The sequence below is a fragment of the Pristiophorus japonicus genome, chromosome 4 (genome assembly GCF_044704955.1).
Source record: "Pristiophorus japonicus isolate sPriJap1 chromosome 4, sPriJap1.hap1, whole genome shotgun sequence".
NCBI classification, from domain to species: domain Eukaryota; kingdom Metazoa; phylum Chordata; class Chondrichthyes; family Pristiophoridae; genus Pristiophorus; species Pristiophorus japonicus.
The window spans coordinates 37607237-37622691 of NC_091980.1; positions in this window are offsets into that span (position 1 = coordinate 37607237).

A 15455-nucleotide genomic window follows, 5' to 3' on the forward strand; every position below is an offset into this window, starting at 1 on the left:
TGCCAGACACTCTGAGCCAGTGGCAGGGGAGGGGAGTGTTCTTTATTGCAATTCACAATGTAGTGTCCGAGGGAACGCCTCATTTGAAAGCTGCAGTTAGTCCTATATTAAGATACAGTTGCATGTAATTATTCAAAATTAGAGAGCTGAAGAGTAAGACTGGTGGCCCCAAGTTTTATTGGCCTAGAATTTGCGGTTCACTGCAATGCGCAGCCTAATGTGGAAATCCTGAAGTCTGTCATTCACTACTCCTCTACAGGTGCACCCACTCCCAGCAGCCCTCCACCCCCCCCCCCCCCCCCCGCCCCACACACACACACACACACACACACACACACAGCTGGCAATCAGTGAAATTAATCAAATCATGGAAACTGGCAAAACTTCGGCTCTTCCGCGGTAGTTACACTGTTAAATTGCCCACTAAAAGTTAGACCCAAAGGGATAAGGTGTAACTGGAGTTTTAACAGTGTATTGACTGCTAAACAAAGGTTATGGTCCTGAAAAACTAATTTTAATTTTGTGCAGTGTCAAATTTATCTCTTTTAATAAAATGTTTAAGAAACTTTAAAATATTAACATTTTTTAAAGTTTGTCCATCTTCATTTCAGATTTGCCTTTTCTCCATGTGATAGCCCCAATCTTTGTTTTGCTCTCACTAACATTTTTTTTAAAAGTTAGATTCAAAGGAGCTTACTCACTTTCTGGTTCGCTGGCTGTGAGAATTCTGCATTTTGATTGGCTGCTTAGACGGCTTGTTGAAGTCACAGCAGCTCTTCAGTGGGGATCCCCATTAATTCTGCTGATTTGAATTACGCGTTGGAAAACCTGAACTTCCCGACACAGAGATTTGTGCGAAGCTTACTTTGGGGCCAGTGGCGAAAGCCTTTGCTTCGCTGCTGACTGCAAATTCCAGGCTTATATCTTTCCATTGAGTGGATAGTCCCATTTCTTGTTTCTCCTTTCCAAATGCAGTGTTGCCCATTCCATTAACGTATCTACATTCTTCTGAAGTCTTTTACAGTGCTCCTCTTTTTACGCCAGAACCCCTTTTGTGTAATCAGAAAAAATTAACATTGGGCTCCCTATGCCCAGTCAAATGTATTAGAAATCTTGAGTCTTTTTGACAAACCTTACTTCCTCCAGACATGTTTTTGTAGCAATTTTTATCAGTTTTTCCCATTTTCAATTCCTATGTCCACATTTATAATGCGAACTAGCTCTGTAAATTTTTCATGCTATAATGTCACACTCCCACCACTTGGTACAGAGAAACAGAAACATTGAAAATAGGTGCAGGAGTAGGCCATTCGGCCCTTCGAGCCTGCACCACCATACTGCTGACGATCCCTTTCCTTCCATGCAGCTCCACATCTCTGCTTTCCAGATTAGATGAAATTTTGCAATTCAACTAAAAAGGATAATATTTTTCGATTTCATATAAAAATATGGACAGAATTTGTAACTTTAAAATAGTGATTAAATAGTGTCTACCTGCCTTGGTACAATTATCTCATGTCCTCTAACCATGCTTTGCCTGAAGACTCCGCTTGATCTTGACTCTTGTGTGCAACACCACAGAGGATTGACTAATATATATACACACACATAATCACACAGTCGCCCAACCATTGGTGGCCCTGCCTTCAGCTGCCTGAGCCCTAAGCTCTGGAATTCCTTCCCTAAACCACTCTGCTTAACTACCTCTCTTTCCTCCTTTAAGACGCGCCTTAAAATCTATCTCATTGACCAAGCTTTTGGTCATCTACCCTAATTTCTCCTTATGTGACGCAATTTGTTTATCATATAATATTCCTGTGAAGCACCTTGGAATGTTTTACTATGTTAAAGGTACTATATAAATAAAATTGTTGTTTTCTATATATATATGTGCATGTGTATACATATGTACGTGTGTGTGTGTGTGTACATATGTACTTATATTAAAATCATAGTTGATTTGATTTGTGCTCCACTATCTTCACAATGGAAAAAGAAACATTTGAGCAGGATTCACTTCAAACAGCACAAATGAAATGTATTATTCACCTGTGTTTTAATTTGGGTGCCAACATATGGAAACAATGTGACCTAAATAACTTAAAAGTAGGGGCCTTGAGTTTAGGGTATCGCTGGGACTATACCATCATTTATTAGAATCCCCCCCCCCCTCCGCCCCCCCATACACACACATAATGTACAAAATCCTGGAAAAAAACAAAAGTAAACATTAAGAATTCTGTGCTTGTGGGTGAGGTACACTTTAAACATTTTTCAGAAACACATAGTTAGTCTCAGCAGGTTTAATGTCATCACCTGCCCATACTGCGTTGTATGATAACCCGTCAGGTAATGTACACATCTTGTGTGCATGGAAATGGAAATGTAATTCAGATTATATGATCAACAGTGAAGTGAGGCGCTTAATCAGGACTTAAACAGTGTTGTGCCTGCAAAATGCAGAAGTAACATTGCATTTAAAATGCACATGACAACAGCAATGTAACAGTGATGTAGAACGATGTGTAGAAAATTGTTTTTGGTTGGTGGATCATATGGTTAGTGTGAGCCCAGGAGCTCGCAAGGATAATCACGCTTAAGTGGCTTCTATTGTATGCCTGAACGTGCTCAGGACGCGGTGCGTGCAATGTTTTCTGTCATCCATTTCGTTATTTGCATGCACAGAAGACAACATTATTTAAATTTTGGTTAATCTCAAAGTCCTGACTTTGACTGTCATTTCAGGGTGAAATGTGCTTACTCTTTACTCCATATTCCTTTATAGGTAGTCAGCTGTTAATGACAACTGCATTTTGTGTTCTTTGGTTGCTCTGGTGTTCTTGGCGTCCTATTTGACACTGAGCTAAGAATTTTTAAACTTTGTTCCTGGGATATGGGCGTCGATAGCAAGGCCAGCATTTATTGCTCATCCACAATTGCCCTTGAGAAGATGGTGGTGAGCTGCCGCATTGAACCGCTGCAGTCCGTGTGGTGAAGGTACTCCCACAGTGCTGCTATGGAGAGAGTTCCAGGATTTTGAACCAGCGATGATGAAGGAACAGCGATATATTTCCAAGTCCACACTACATCATAATTCTAAAAGGACAAAGGGTGTTAAAAAAACAAGCCTGAAGGCTTTGTGTCTTAATGCAAGGAGTATCCGTAATAAGGTGGATGAATTAACTGTGCAAATAGATGTTAACAGATATGATGTGATTGGGTTTACAGAAATGTGGCTCCAGGATGATCAGGGCTGGGAAGTCAACATCCAAGGGTATTCAACATTCAGGAAGGATAGAATAAAAGGAAAAGGAGGTGGAGTAGCATTGCTGGTTAAAGAAGAGATGAATGCAATAGTTCGGAAGGACAGTAGCTTGGATGATGTGGAATCTATATGGGTAGAGCTGCAGAACACCAAAGGGCAAAAAACTTTAGTGGAAGTTGTGTATAGACCTCTAAACAGTAGTAGTGATGTTTGGGAGGGCATCAAACAGGAAATTAGGGGTACATGCAATAAAGGTGCAGCAGTTATCATGGGTGACTTTAATATGCATATAGATTGGGCTAACCAAACTGGAAGCAATATGGTGGAGGAGGATTTCCTGGAGTGCATAAGGGATGGTTTTCTAGACCAATATGTCGAGGAACCAACTAGGGGGAGGCCATCTTAGACTGGGTGTTGTGTAATGAGAGAGGATTAATTAGCAATCTCGTTGTGCGAGGCCCCTTGGGGAAGAGTGACCATAATATGGTGGAATTCTACATTAGGATGGAGAATGAAACAATTAATTCAGAGACCATGATCCAGAACTTAAAGAAGGGTAACTTTGAAGGTATGAGGCGTGAATTGGCTAGGATAGATTGGCGAATGATATTTAAGGGGTTGACAGTGGATGGGCAATGGCAGACATTTAGAGACCACATGGATGAACTACAACAATTGTACATCCCTGTCTGGCGTAAAAATAAAAAAGGGAAGGTGACTCAACCATGGCTATCAAGGGAAATCAGGGCTAGTTTAAAGCCAAGGAAATGGCATACAAATTGGCCAGAAATAGCAGAGAACCCGGGGACTGGGAGAAATTTAGAACTCAGCAGAGGATGACAAAGGGTTTGATTAGGGCAGGGAAAATAGAGTACGAGAGGAAGCTTGCAGGGAACATTAAGGCGGACTGCAAAAGCTTCTATAGATATGTAAAGAGAAAAAGGTTAGTAAAGACAAACGTAGGTCCCCTGCAGTCAGAATCAGGGGAAGTCATAACGGGGAACAAAGAAATGGCGGACCAATTGAACAAGTACTTTGGTTCGGTATTCACTAAGGAGGACTCAAACAACCTTCCGGATATAAAAGGGGTCAGAGGGTCTAGTAAGAAGGAGGAACTGAGGGAAATCCTCATTAGTCGGGACATTGTGTTGGGGAAATTGATGGGATTGAAGGCCGATAAATTCCCAGGGCCTGGTGGTTTGCATCCCACAGTACTTAAGGAGGTGGCCTTGGGAATAGCGGATGCATTGACAGTCATTTTCCAACATTCCACAGACTCTGGATCAGTTCCTATGGAGTGGAGGGTAGCCAATGTAACCCCACTTTTTAAAAAAGGAGGGAGAGAGAAAACAGGGAATTATAGACAAGTCAGCCTGACATCGGTAGTGGGTAAAATGATGGAATCAATTATTAAGGATGTCATAGAAGCGCATTTGGAAAGAGGTGACATGATAGGTCCAAGTCAGCATGGATTTGTGAAAGGAAAATCATGCTCGACAAATCTTCTGGAATTTTTTGAGGATGTTTCCAGTAGCGTGGACAAGGGAGAACCAGTTGATGTGGTGTATTTGGACTTTCAGAAGGCTTTCGACAAGGTCCCACACAAGAGATTAATGTGCAAAGTTAAAGCACATGGGATTGGGGGTAGTGTGCTGATGTGGATTGAGAACTGGTTGGCAGACAGGAAGCAAAGAGTAGGAGTAAGTGGGTACTTTTCAGAATGGCAGGCAGTGACTAGTGGGGTACCGCAAGGTTCTGTGCTGGGGCCCCAGCTGTTTACATTATATATTAATGATTTAGACGCGGGGATTAAATGTAGTATCTCCAAATTTGCAGATGACAGTGGCAATGTGAGCTGCGAGGAGGATGCTATGAGGCTGCAGAGTGACTTGGATAGGTTAGGTGAGTGGGCAAATGCATGGCAGGTGAAGTATAATGTGGATAAATGTGAGGTTATCCACTTTGGTGGTACAAACAGAGAGACAGACTATTATCTGAATGGTGACAGATTAGGAAAACGGGAGGTGCAACGAGACCTGGGTGTCATGGTACATCAGTCATTGAAGGTTTGCATGCAGGTACAGCAGGCAGTTAAGAAAGCAAATGGCATGTTAGCCTTCATAGCGAGGGGATTTGAGTACAGGGGCAGGGAGGTGTTACTACAGTTGTACAGAGCCTTGGTAAGGCCACATCTGGAGTATTGTGTACAGTTTTGGTCTCCTAACTTGAGGAAGGACATTCTTGCTATTGAGGGAGTGCAGCGAAGGTTCACCAGACTGATTCCCGGGATGGCGGGACTGATCAACTGGGCTTGTATTCCTTAATGATAGCTTCAAGCATTTTCCCCACGACAGATATTAAACTAACCAGCCTATCGTTACCTGCCTTTTGTCTGCCCCCTTTTTTAAACAGAGGCGTTACATTAGCTGCTTTCCAATCCGCTGGTACCTCCCCAGAGTCCAGAGAATTTTGGTAGATTATAACGAATGCATCTGCTATAACTTCTGCCATCTCTTTTAATACCCTGGGATGCATTTCATCAGGACCAGGGGACTTGTCTACCTTGAGTCCCATTAGCCTGTCCAGCACTACCTCCCTAATGATAGTGATTATCTCAAGGTCCTCCCTTCCCACATTCCCGTGACCAGCAATTTTTGGCATGGTTTTTGTGTCTTCCACTGTGAAGACCGAAGCAAAATAATTGTTTAAGGTCTCAAGCCATTTCCACATTTCCCATTATTAAATCCCCCTTCTCATCTTCTAAGGGACCAACACTTACTTTAGTCACTCGTTTCCGTTTTATATATCTGTAAAAGCTTTTACTATCTGTTTTTATGTTTTGCGCAAGTTTACTTTCGTAATCTATTTTTCCTTTCTTTATTGCTTTCTTAGTCATTCTTTGTTGTCATTTAAAATGTTCCCAATCTTCCAGTTTCCCACTAACCTTGGTCACCTTATACACATTGGTTTTTAATTTAATACTCTCCTTTATTTCCTTGTTTATCCACGGCTGGTTATCCCTTCTCTTGCCACCCTTCTTTTTCACTGGAATATATTTTTGTTGCGCACTATGAAAGAGCTCCTTAAAAGTCCTCCACTGATCCTCAATTGTGCCACCATTTAGTCTGTGTTTCCAGTCTACTTTAGCCAACTCTGCCCTCATCCCACTGTAGTCCCCTTTGTTTAAGCATAGTACGCTCATTTGAGACACTACTTCCTCACCCTCAATCTATATTACAAATTCAACCATACTGTGATCACTCATTCCGAGAGGATCTTTTACTCGGAGATTGTTTATTATTCCTGTCTCATTACACAGGACCAGATCTAAGATAGCTTGCTCCCTTGTAGGTTCTGTAACATACTGTTCTAAGAAACAATCCCACCAGTGACTTTTTCCCCTTACTATCTCTAATCTCCACCCACAATGATTCAACATTTTGTTCATTCGAGCCAATATCGTCTCTCACAACTGCCCTGATATCATCCTTTATTAACAGAGCTACCCCACCTCCATTCCCTTCTTGTCTATCTTTCCGCATTGTCAGATACCCCTGTATATTTAATTCCCAGTCTTGGCCACCCTGCAACCACGTTTCTGTAATGGCCACCAAATCATACCCATTTGTAATGATTTGTGCCGTCAACTCATTTACTTTATTTCGAATGCTGCGTGCATTTAGGTAGAGTGTTTTAATACTAGTTTTTAAACCATGATTTTTAGTTTTGACCCCTCCTGCAGCCCCTTTATATTCATAAATATTGTCCCTTCCTATCACCTTGTGGTTTACACTTACCCCAGTGCTACTCTGCTCTGTTGCCTCCTGCCTTTTGCATTCTTTCTTGGGGTCCTGTTCATCTGAGCTCTCACCCACTCTAACGAGCTCAGAGCCCTCTCCTGGGTTCCGAATACTCCTCGCATTGAGGCACCGAGCTTTCATGCTTGCCTTTTTATTACATTTTGACCCTTTAGAATTTTGCTGTACAGTGGCCCTTTTTGTTTTTTGCCTTGGGTTTCTCTGCCCTCCATTTTTACTCATCTCCTTTCTGTCTTTTGCTTCTGTCTCCATTTTGTTTCCATCAATCTCCCTGCATTGGTTCCCATCCCACTGCCATATTAGTTTAACTCCTCCCCAACAGCAATAGCAAACACTCCCCCTCGGACATTGGTTCCAGTCCTGCCCAGGTGCAGACCGTCCAGTTTGTACTGGTCCCACCTCCCCCAGAACCGGTTCCAATGCCCCAGGAATTTGAATCCCTCCCTGCTGCACCACTGCTCAAGCCACTTATTCATCTGAGCTACCCTGCGATTCCTACTCTGACTAGCTCGTGGCACTGGTAGCAATCCCGAGATTACTACTTTTGAGGTCCTACATTTTAATTTCGCTCCTAGCTCCTTAAATTCGTCTCATAGATACCTCATCCCTTTTTTTACCTATATTGTTGGTACCAATGTGCACCATGACAACTGGCTGTTCACCCTCCCTTTTCAGAAAAGTGTGAACTTAGTCTTTTATTGCCGGTCTCCAGAGTGCCTTTCCAACCTCTGAGGCCTCCTTAAGTACCTGTGCTCCTAAGGGATTATGGGATCCCTTGAGACACCAGGAGATGAGCCCTCTGGTGGCTGTACGGGGTATATACAAGTTTACATATATAACAACACTCCCCGCCCACCCCCCCCTGCCCGCCCCCACCAATGTCAACAGTAACAGTGTAACTGTTTACAAGGTGAGTCAATCTGGGGCCCTTCTTGCCCTGGTTGATTGTCTTGGGCAAATGCTGGTGTTGGGAAATTGTCTGTTGGGCCCTCGCTGGGCTGCTGTGCAGCTGGCCTTGCTGGGCTGCCTGGTGTGGTGAGTCCTGCTGGGCTGCTGTGGATGATGGGTTCTGCTTCGTGGCCAACAGCCACTGGTGTGTATGTTGGGGGTCAAAGAAGGTAGGGTCCAAAGTGGGTTGCTCAGGATAGTCCGTGAATCTGAGTTTGATTTGGTCCAAGTGTTTCCGGTGAATGAGTCGATTTGAAAGTTTGACGCAAAACACCCTGCTCCCCTCTTTGGCCACAACGGTGCCGGGAAGCCACTTGGGACCTTGTCCATAATTCAATACAAATACAGGATCATTGATTTCAATCTCGCGTAACACATTTCCGCTATCATGGTATGTATTTTGTTGAAGCTGCCTGCTCTCTACCTGATAATGTAGATCAGGGTGAACTAACAAGAGCCTTGTCTTAAGTGCCCTTTTCATGAACAGTTCAGCAGGTGGGATCCCAGTGAGTGAGTGGGGTCTTGTGCGGTAGCTTAGCAGGATTCGGGAAAGGCGAGTCTGCAGTGAGCCTTCCATTCCCCTCTTCAAGCCCTGCTTGATGGTATGCACTGCTCTCTCTGCCTGACCATTGGATGCTGGTTTAAATGGGGCAGATGTGACATGTTTGATCCCGTTGCAGATCATAAATTCTTTGAACTCGGCACTGGTAAAACATGGCCCATTGTCGCTCACCAGGACATCAGGTAGCCTCTGCGTGGCAAACATGGCCCGCAGGCTTTCAGTGGTGGCAGCGGACGTGCTAGCCGACATTATCTCACATTCAATCCATTTGGCGTACGCATCTACAACCACAAGCAACATTTTACCCAAGAACGGGCCTGCATAGTCGACATGGACCCTAGACCACGGTTTGGAGGGCCAAGACCATAAACTTAGTGGCGCCTCCCTGGGTGCATTACTTAACTGCGAGCATATATTACATCTGTGCCCGCAGGACTCTAAGTCCGCATCGATACCGGGCCACCACACGTGGGATCTGGCTATCGCTTTCATCATTACGATGTCTGGGTGGGTGCTGTGGAGGTCACTGATGAAGGTGTCTCTGCCCTTCATGGGAACCACTACCCAATTTCCCCACAGAAGGCAGTCTGCCTGTTTCGACAATTCATTTTTGCGCCGCTAGAACGGCTTTATCTCTTCCTGCATTTCCACTGGGACACTGGACCAGCTCCCATGAAGTACACAGTTTTTTACTAGGGACAGTAAGGGGTTCTGGCTCGTCCAGGTTCTAATCTATCGGGCTGTGACGGATGATTGTTCACTCTCGAATGCTTCCATAACCATGACTAAATCTGCGGACTGCGCTATTTCCATCCCCGTGGTGGGTAATGGCAGCCTGCTGAGAGCATCAGCAGAGTTTTCTGTGCCTGGCCTGTGGCGGATGGCGTAGTTGTATGCAGATAACATGAGCGCCCATCTCTGGATGCGGGCTGATACATAAGTATTTATCCCCTTACTCTCGGAAAACAGGGATATCAGTGGCTTGTGGTCAGTTTCCAATTCAAATTTTAGCCCAAACAGATATTGATGCATTTTCTTTACCCCATAGACACACGCTAACGCTTCTTTTTCAATCATGCTGTGGGCTCACTCAGCCTTAGACAGAATCCTGGAAGCATAAGCAACTGGTTGCAATTTCCCAAAATCATTAGCTTGTTGCAACACACACCCGATGCCATACGACAACGCATCACATGCGAGTACCAAACGTTTACATGGATCATACAACACAAGCAATTTGTTTGAGCATAACAATTTTCTAGCTTTTACAAAGGCATTTTCTTGGCTTTTACCCCATACCCGTTCATCTCCTTTACACAGTAAGGCGTGAAGTGGTTCTATCAATGTGCTGAGACCCGGTAAGAGGTTTCGAAAATAGTTCAGGAGTCCTCGAAACGACCGCAGCGCCGTCACGTTCTGTGGCCTCGGTGTGTTCTTGATTGCCTCCGTCTTCGAATCGCTGGGCCTGATGCCGTCCACCATGATTCCTCTTCCCAGGAACTCCACTTCAGGCGCCAGCAAAATGCACTTCGAGTGTTTTAACCTGAGACGCATGCGGTTGAGTCGACTAAGAACCTCCTGCAGGTTCTGCAGATGCTCGATGGTGTCCCGACCTGTAACCAAGATATCGTCCTGGAAAACCACGGTGCGTGGGACCGACTTCAGTCAGCTTTCCATGTTTCTCTGGAATATCGCTGCCGCTGATCGAATTCCAAATGGGCACCTGTTATAAATGAAGAGACCTTTGTGCGTGTTGATGCAGGTGAAAGCCTTCAATGATTCCTCCAGTAACTGCGTCATGTAGGCCGAGGTCAAGTCCAGCTTCGTGAACATCTTTCCTCCCGCCAGCGTAGCAAAAACGTCGTCGGCCTTTGTTAGTGGGTATTGGTCCTGCAGGGAGAAACGATTGATAGTTACTTTGTAATCACCACATGGTATTATTTCAAAGAAAAGCAGGGGAGTTATCCCCAATGTCCTGGCCAATATTGAACCCTCAATCATTACCTAAAACAAATGATATGGTAATTTATTGCACTGCTGTTTTTGGGAGCTTGCTGTGTTCAAAATTGGCTGCTGCGTTTCCTACGTTACAACACTAACTACTTTATTGGCTTTAAAGCACTTTGGGATATCCTGAGTGGTGAAAGGTGCTAAATAAATGCAAGTTTTTTTTCTTTCTTTTCTTTCTTATATTGATATATTAGCAGCAGGCAAAGAACAGGTTAAACGTTCGTCCTTTCACCTGAGGAATGGTGCAGAGAAGTGGAAGAGAGCAGCCCAAAAATATGGAAACTAATGAAGCAAAATTATATAAAAAATATTGTAGAGGAATATAAATTTAACAGCTGATTATTTCACAGACACAGGTGTGCTTTTGCAATGCAAACAAAGGCCACAGTTTAACAGCCCTTCTCTCCTCTACATTTATAAATTTGCATTTCAATAGCTGTTCTTAAAATAGTGTCCAAATAGAGGATGACAAATGATCAGGAAAGTGATAGGATTAATATTTTCACAAGTGAGTTATCGTCCGTTCACAAGTGGAAATATTAATCAGATCATGCAGTCAATCATCCGGTCTATTTTGTGCCCGGCATTTTAAATTACTTCAAGCCAAATTTGTTTTTATAATTGTGAATATTTTTTAAAAATTCAACCATGGAGTGCTCCTCAACATTTCATGTTAATTCCTTCTCACCTCTGTGCCAACGTGGTTAAACACATTTCAGAAATGCACTAAGTGGAGATTAACTGTTAGATCCAAGGGGTTGTGAAGTCTACAGTGCTGCAGTGTGGTGCAATACAGCTTTGTGGTAAATTATAGAAGACACCAAAATGATATGTTTATGCTAAGCTTTTTTCTCTTTCTAAACCGTTTATTATTAAGTATTGCTAGAGGGCTAGATGCAAGTCCTGTTCTCTCAGCCATGGACAATACATAGCATGAGATGAGTGAGTGAGAAGGAGAGAAAGCTTTGCTCTCTGTCGAACTACTATATTGTCTATTTTATACCTAACTTGGACGGGCTCTTCAAAGGAGAGCGTTCAAAAGACATTGGAACAAATCCATGGGGTTGGGGAGTGTGGAGTGAGGGTGAATCTCCCTCTGGAGTGTTGGAATTTGGGGAAGAATCTGGATCCTCCAAGTTGCTGCCCTGTACAAAAGTCACCTGCTCACAGCTCCTCCTTCTCCCCTGTCCATGTCAAGGGGGCATGGCGAGGTTGTTTCTGTGCTACCCCTGGAATTCTGCCCCTTGTGCCCTTATAAGGCACAACAATACTCTCGCCAGCTGAGGGCAGGCATGAATTCCGCTCAGAGCTCTGTAAAGGCCCCAAAAGGTAGAAAAGCATTGATAGCGATTCCTGGAAATTGATTACCTTCACTGATCTCGTTTCGGAACTGAAGAAAAGCTTACTACACTGTTGCTTCAGCCTTTTCTTTAGCTGTAGCTCAGTTGGTTGCGCGCTCAGGTTGCAGGTTCAAGTCTCAGTCCAGAGACTTGAGTACAAAATCTCGGCTGGCACTCCAGTGCAGTGCTGAAGGAGTACGGCATTGTCGGAAGTGCCGTCTTTCCAACAAGATGTTAAACCAAGCCCCCATCAAGTGGATGTAAAAAATCCCACGGCACTACTTGTAGAAGAGCAGGGGTGTTCTGGCCAATATTTATCCCACAACCAACATCACTAAAAAAACAAAATATCTGGTTATTATCACATTGCTGTTTGTGGGACCTTGCTGTGCGCACATTGGCTGCCGCGTTTCCTACATTACAACAGTGACTACAGTTCAAAAGTACTTAATTGCCTGTAAAGTGCATGAGATGTCCGCTGGTTGTGAAAGGCGCTATATAAATGCAAATTCTTTCTTTCTTCGGCCTCAGGTCAATCCTTCAGGTCGCAAATCCAATTTTCCTCTTGGCAGAAATGGGAGGAAGCATCTGAAGCGTGGTGCAGGCTGCCTGCCCTGAATGTGTGCATGATCCAGTCGCAGCAATATGAGTCTTTGTCTATGGAAATGGGAGGCTGCGGCATCACATTTTCCAGCAGTCGAGTGGGACACCTGTCATTTCGGGGTCTTTATTTTGCATCTAATGGACACTAGACTTAGCCTGGGTGTATTTACCAGGATAAGGTAGAGGGAAGCTTATCCTGATTCTAACCTGTACAAATGACCTGAGAGTGCTCGCCAGGAGGAAGAGTTCTTCTGCATTTTATTCACCCTCGAAAGCCCATGAGGATAGTTAGTGTGAGAAGTGGCGATATGGGACTGTACCCGCTGAGGTACGGGTTAAGAAATATTGTCAGAACAGAATAAAGGGCGTTTTGGTTGCCATCCAACTCATGATATAACTGAGTTGGATATGCTATGTGCTGACATGGGCAAAAGACAGAATGGAAGGGAGCCGAAGTTAACCCATCCTATTATCTATCTTAGAAGTGTCCTTGAAAAGGCTCCAGCTCTGACATTCCTCACCTTAGTGAGCACAACTTCACCCAAAAATGAGATCGCATAACATAAATTGTATGACATATTAACCACTCACACAATGTTGCAGACCATCAGCTTAATTTTATGAACTGTGCCAATGCAATGGGTGTCCTGGTCTGGTAACTGATAGCAGAGGTCAGACTTTTAACAACTCAGCTTTTCATCTGATTATAGACCGCAAACAATGTGTAAGGCATTCCATAATCTGTTATATCTAGTGAAACCTGAGCCATGATTCCAGTTAACTGGACTATAGCAGTTATCAGTCCACATCTGCATGGTTCACGTTTCATGTAATCAACCTTTCACTGACATCAACCATGGACAATACCAGATGATAGATTGAAACCACCCCTCTATTCCTTTACAGAATCACTTGGGCTTTCTTCAGAGGCCGGGTAACCCGATATTGCATTGTTTGGGGAATTTGTACAATCAGATTTAAAGGAGCAGTGTCACCCTGTAAAGGCACATTGTCAACTTTAACAAAACTATAGCAAGAACATAATTAGTGCTGCAGTGGCATTGTTACCCCACCCAAAACCACACATGTATTCATGAAGAAACGTATGTGACATGCGTGTTCAGTGGCCAGTATCGTGGACATTATTGAAGTGACTCTTCCAAGAAGGCTGTTCCAGTTTTTGCCTGAATATCAAGCCTATGAATCTTTAAAGCTGCTTGGATTGAATGCTTGGTGCTGACATGGCAAAAGACAGAATGGCAGGCTCCTTCAGTGTGCAAGAAGTGGCAAGGAGATTCCTTCCAGGTTAATGCTCAGGATGATTTCTTGCGTTTGTATGGGGAAATGCAAGTTCAAGTTGACAAAGCTACTGTCGTTGATTTTCATCAGTTACAAAAGCTGCAGAAATCTCATTTTAAATGAGGTTTTTAGTTGGAAACATGGTCTAAAGTGTGCTGAACAGACTCCATATAAATGCAAAAAATACCGGTTGTCCGCCAGAGGACTATTGGTAATAATCCAGTCAATAGTGGGTGTCATTGGGCCTCCAACTTCAGGCAGTTGTCATCTCTTATGATACCTGCTGCCGGTCTAAGGGGTAAAACACATTGGAGCCAAAGATTCTGGGGTCGCAATCCTGGCAGTTACCCAGCGGTGTGCTCCAGCATTAATCCTGCTGGATTTTTCAGGGCATGTAGAAGGGCATGTCACTAGCAGCACAAATACCATGATTGGTGTATTTCTGGCCTCCACCTGCTTCATGCCCACAGAAACTTTAGCTTTGTTCGGCCTGGTGGTAGGGAGGGTGGTGCATTGTCAAATCCCTCCCGACTCTAATAATGTTCTCCTTGACCAACTGAGCAAGGGAATTAATGGTTGGGACTCCAGGCTGTTTTTCTGACCTGTATTTCATTGGTGATGCCCATCTGTACCCTGGTACATATATACCAGTACATCTGCATTCAATCAGCGCACTGGCCATCATTACTATGCCTGATCCCACTGAAGCTTGAGGACCAGGAACTCCCAGCTTTGGAAATCTCTGCCCCTGGCTGTTCTTTGCCTCGTAAGACACCGATGGAAGTTCGACCTGTTAGAAGGCATTGAGGAAACTCCCAAAGTGGATCTTCACCCTTATCCTGAGGGCCCCACCAATTTCTTGACAGAATTACAGCAGTATACTAGCAGAACTCCTGAAGAATTTTGGGATGAAATGGAGCAAGTTTTACTCTTTATTGGACCTGTGTTATGTGGTATAATAAAAAGGCAAATATTTTATTTTCTGCTTTGACGACCACAATCATTCATGGCTAGATTTCTCACTGCTGCACATGGAATTAGTTCACAGATCAGCCATGATCTCATTGAATGATGGAACTGGCTTGTGGAGCTTAAAGGCCTACTCCTGTTCTTGTGTCCTATTTAATATTTTTTTTTAAAGAATAGCAAACAATGTAAAATAATCCCATGTGTTTAATTTGATTGCATTGCAGATGCCAAGGGTGGTGCTTCACTGAGACTGTAGACCTGTGTGTGACTTGAGTTGGATCTGCAGCAGAGTAACAGACAGATAATTTCAGGTAAGCTCAAGTCCTAATGACTGTTGGGGGTAGGCAGAGAGATAATTATATTTCTTTCTGTGGCAACTGTGAACTCTTGCAATATAGTTTTTACATTCTGATATTGGTTTTTCCTCGAGCCTCATAATGCAGTTCAACAACTTTGATAGCAGGCGTGATGATCGAACATATTTCCCATTATTTACAGTCCTACAAGAGACTTCATAGGTGGACCATTACTCTGCATTTTTATATTGAACTTACAGCACAGAAACAGGTCATTTGACCCAACAGGCCTATTCTGGTGTTTATGCTCCCCATGAGCCTCCTCCCACCTTACTTGATCTCACC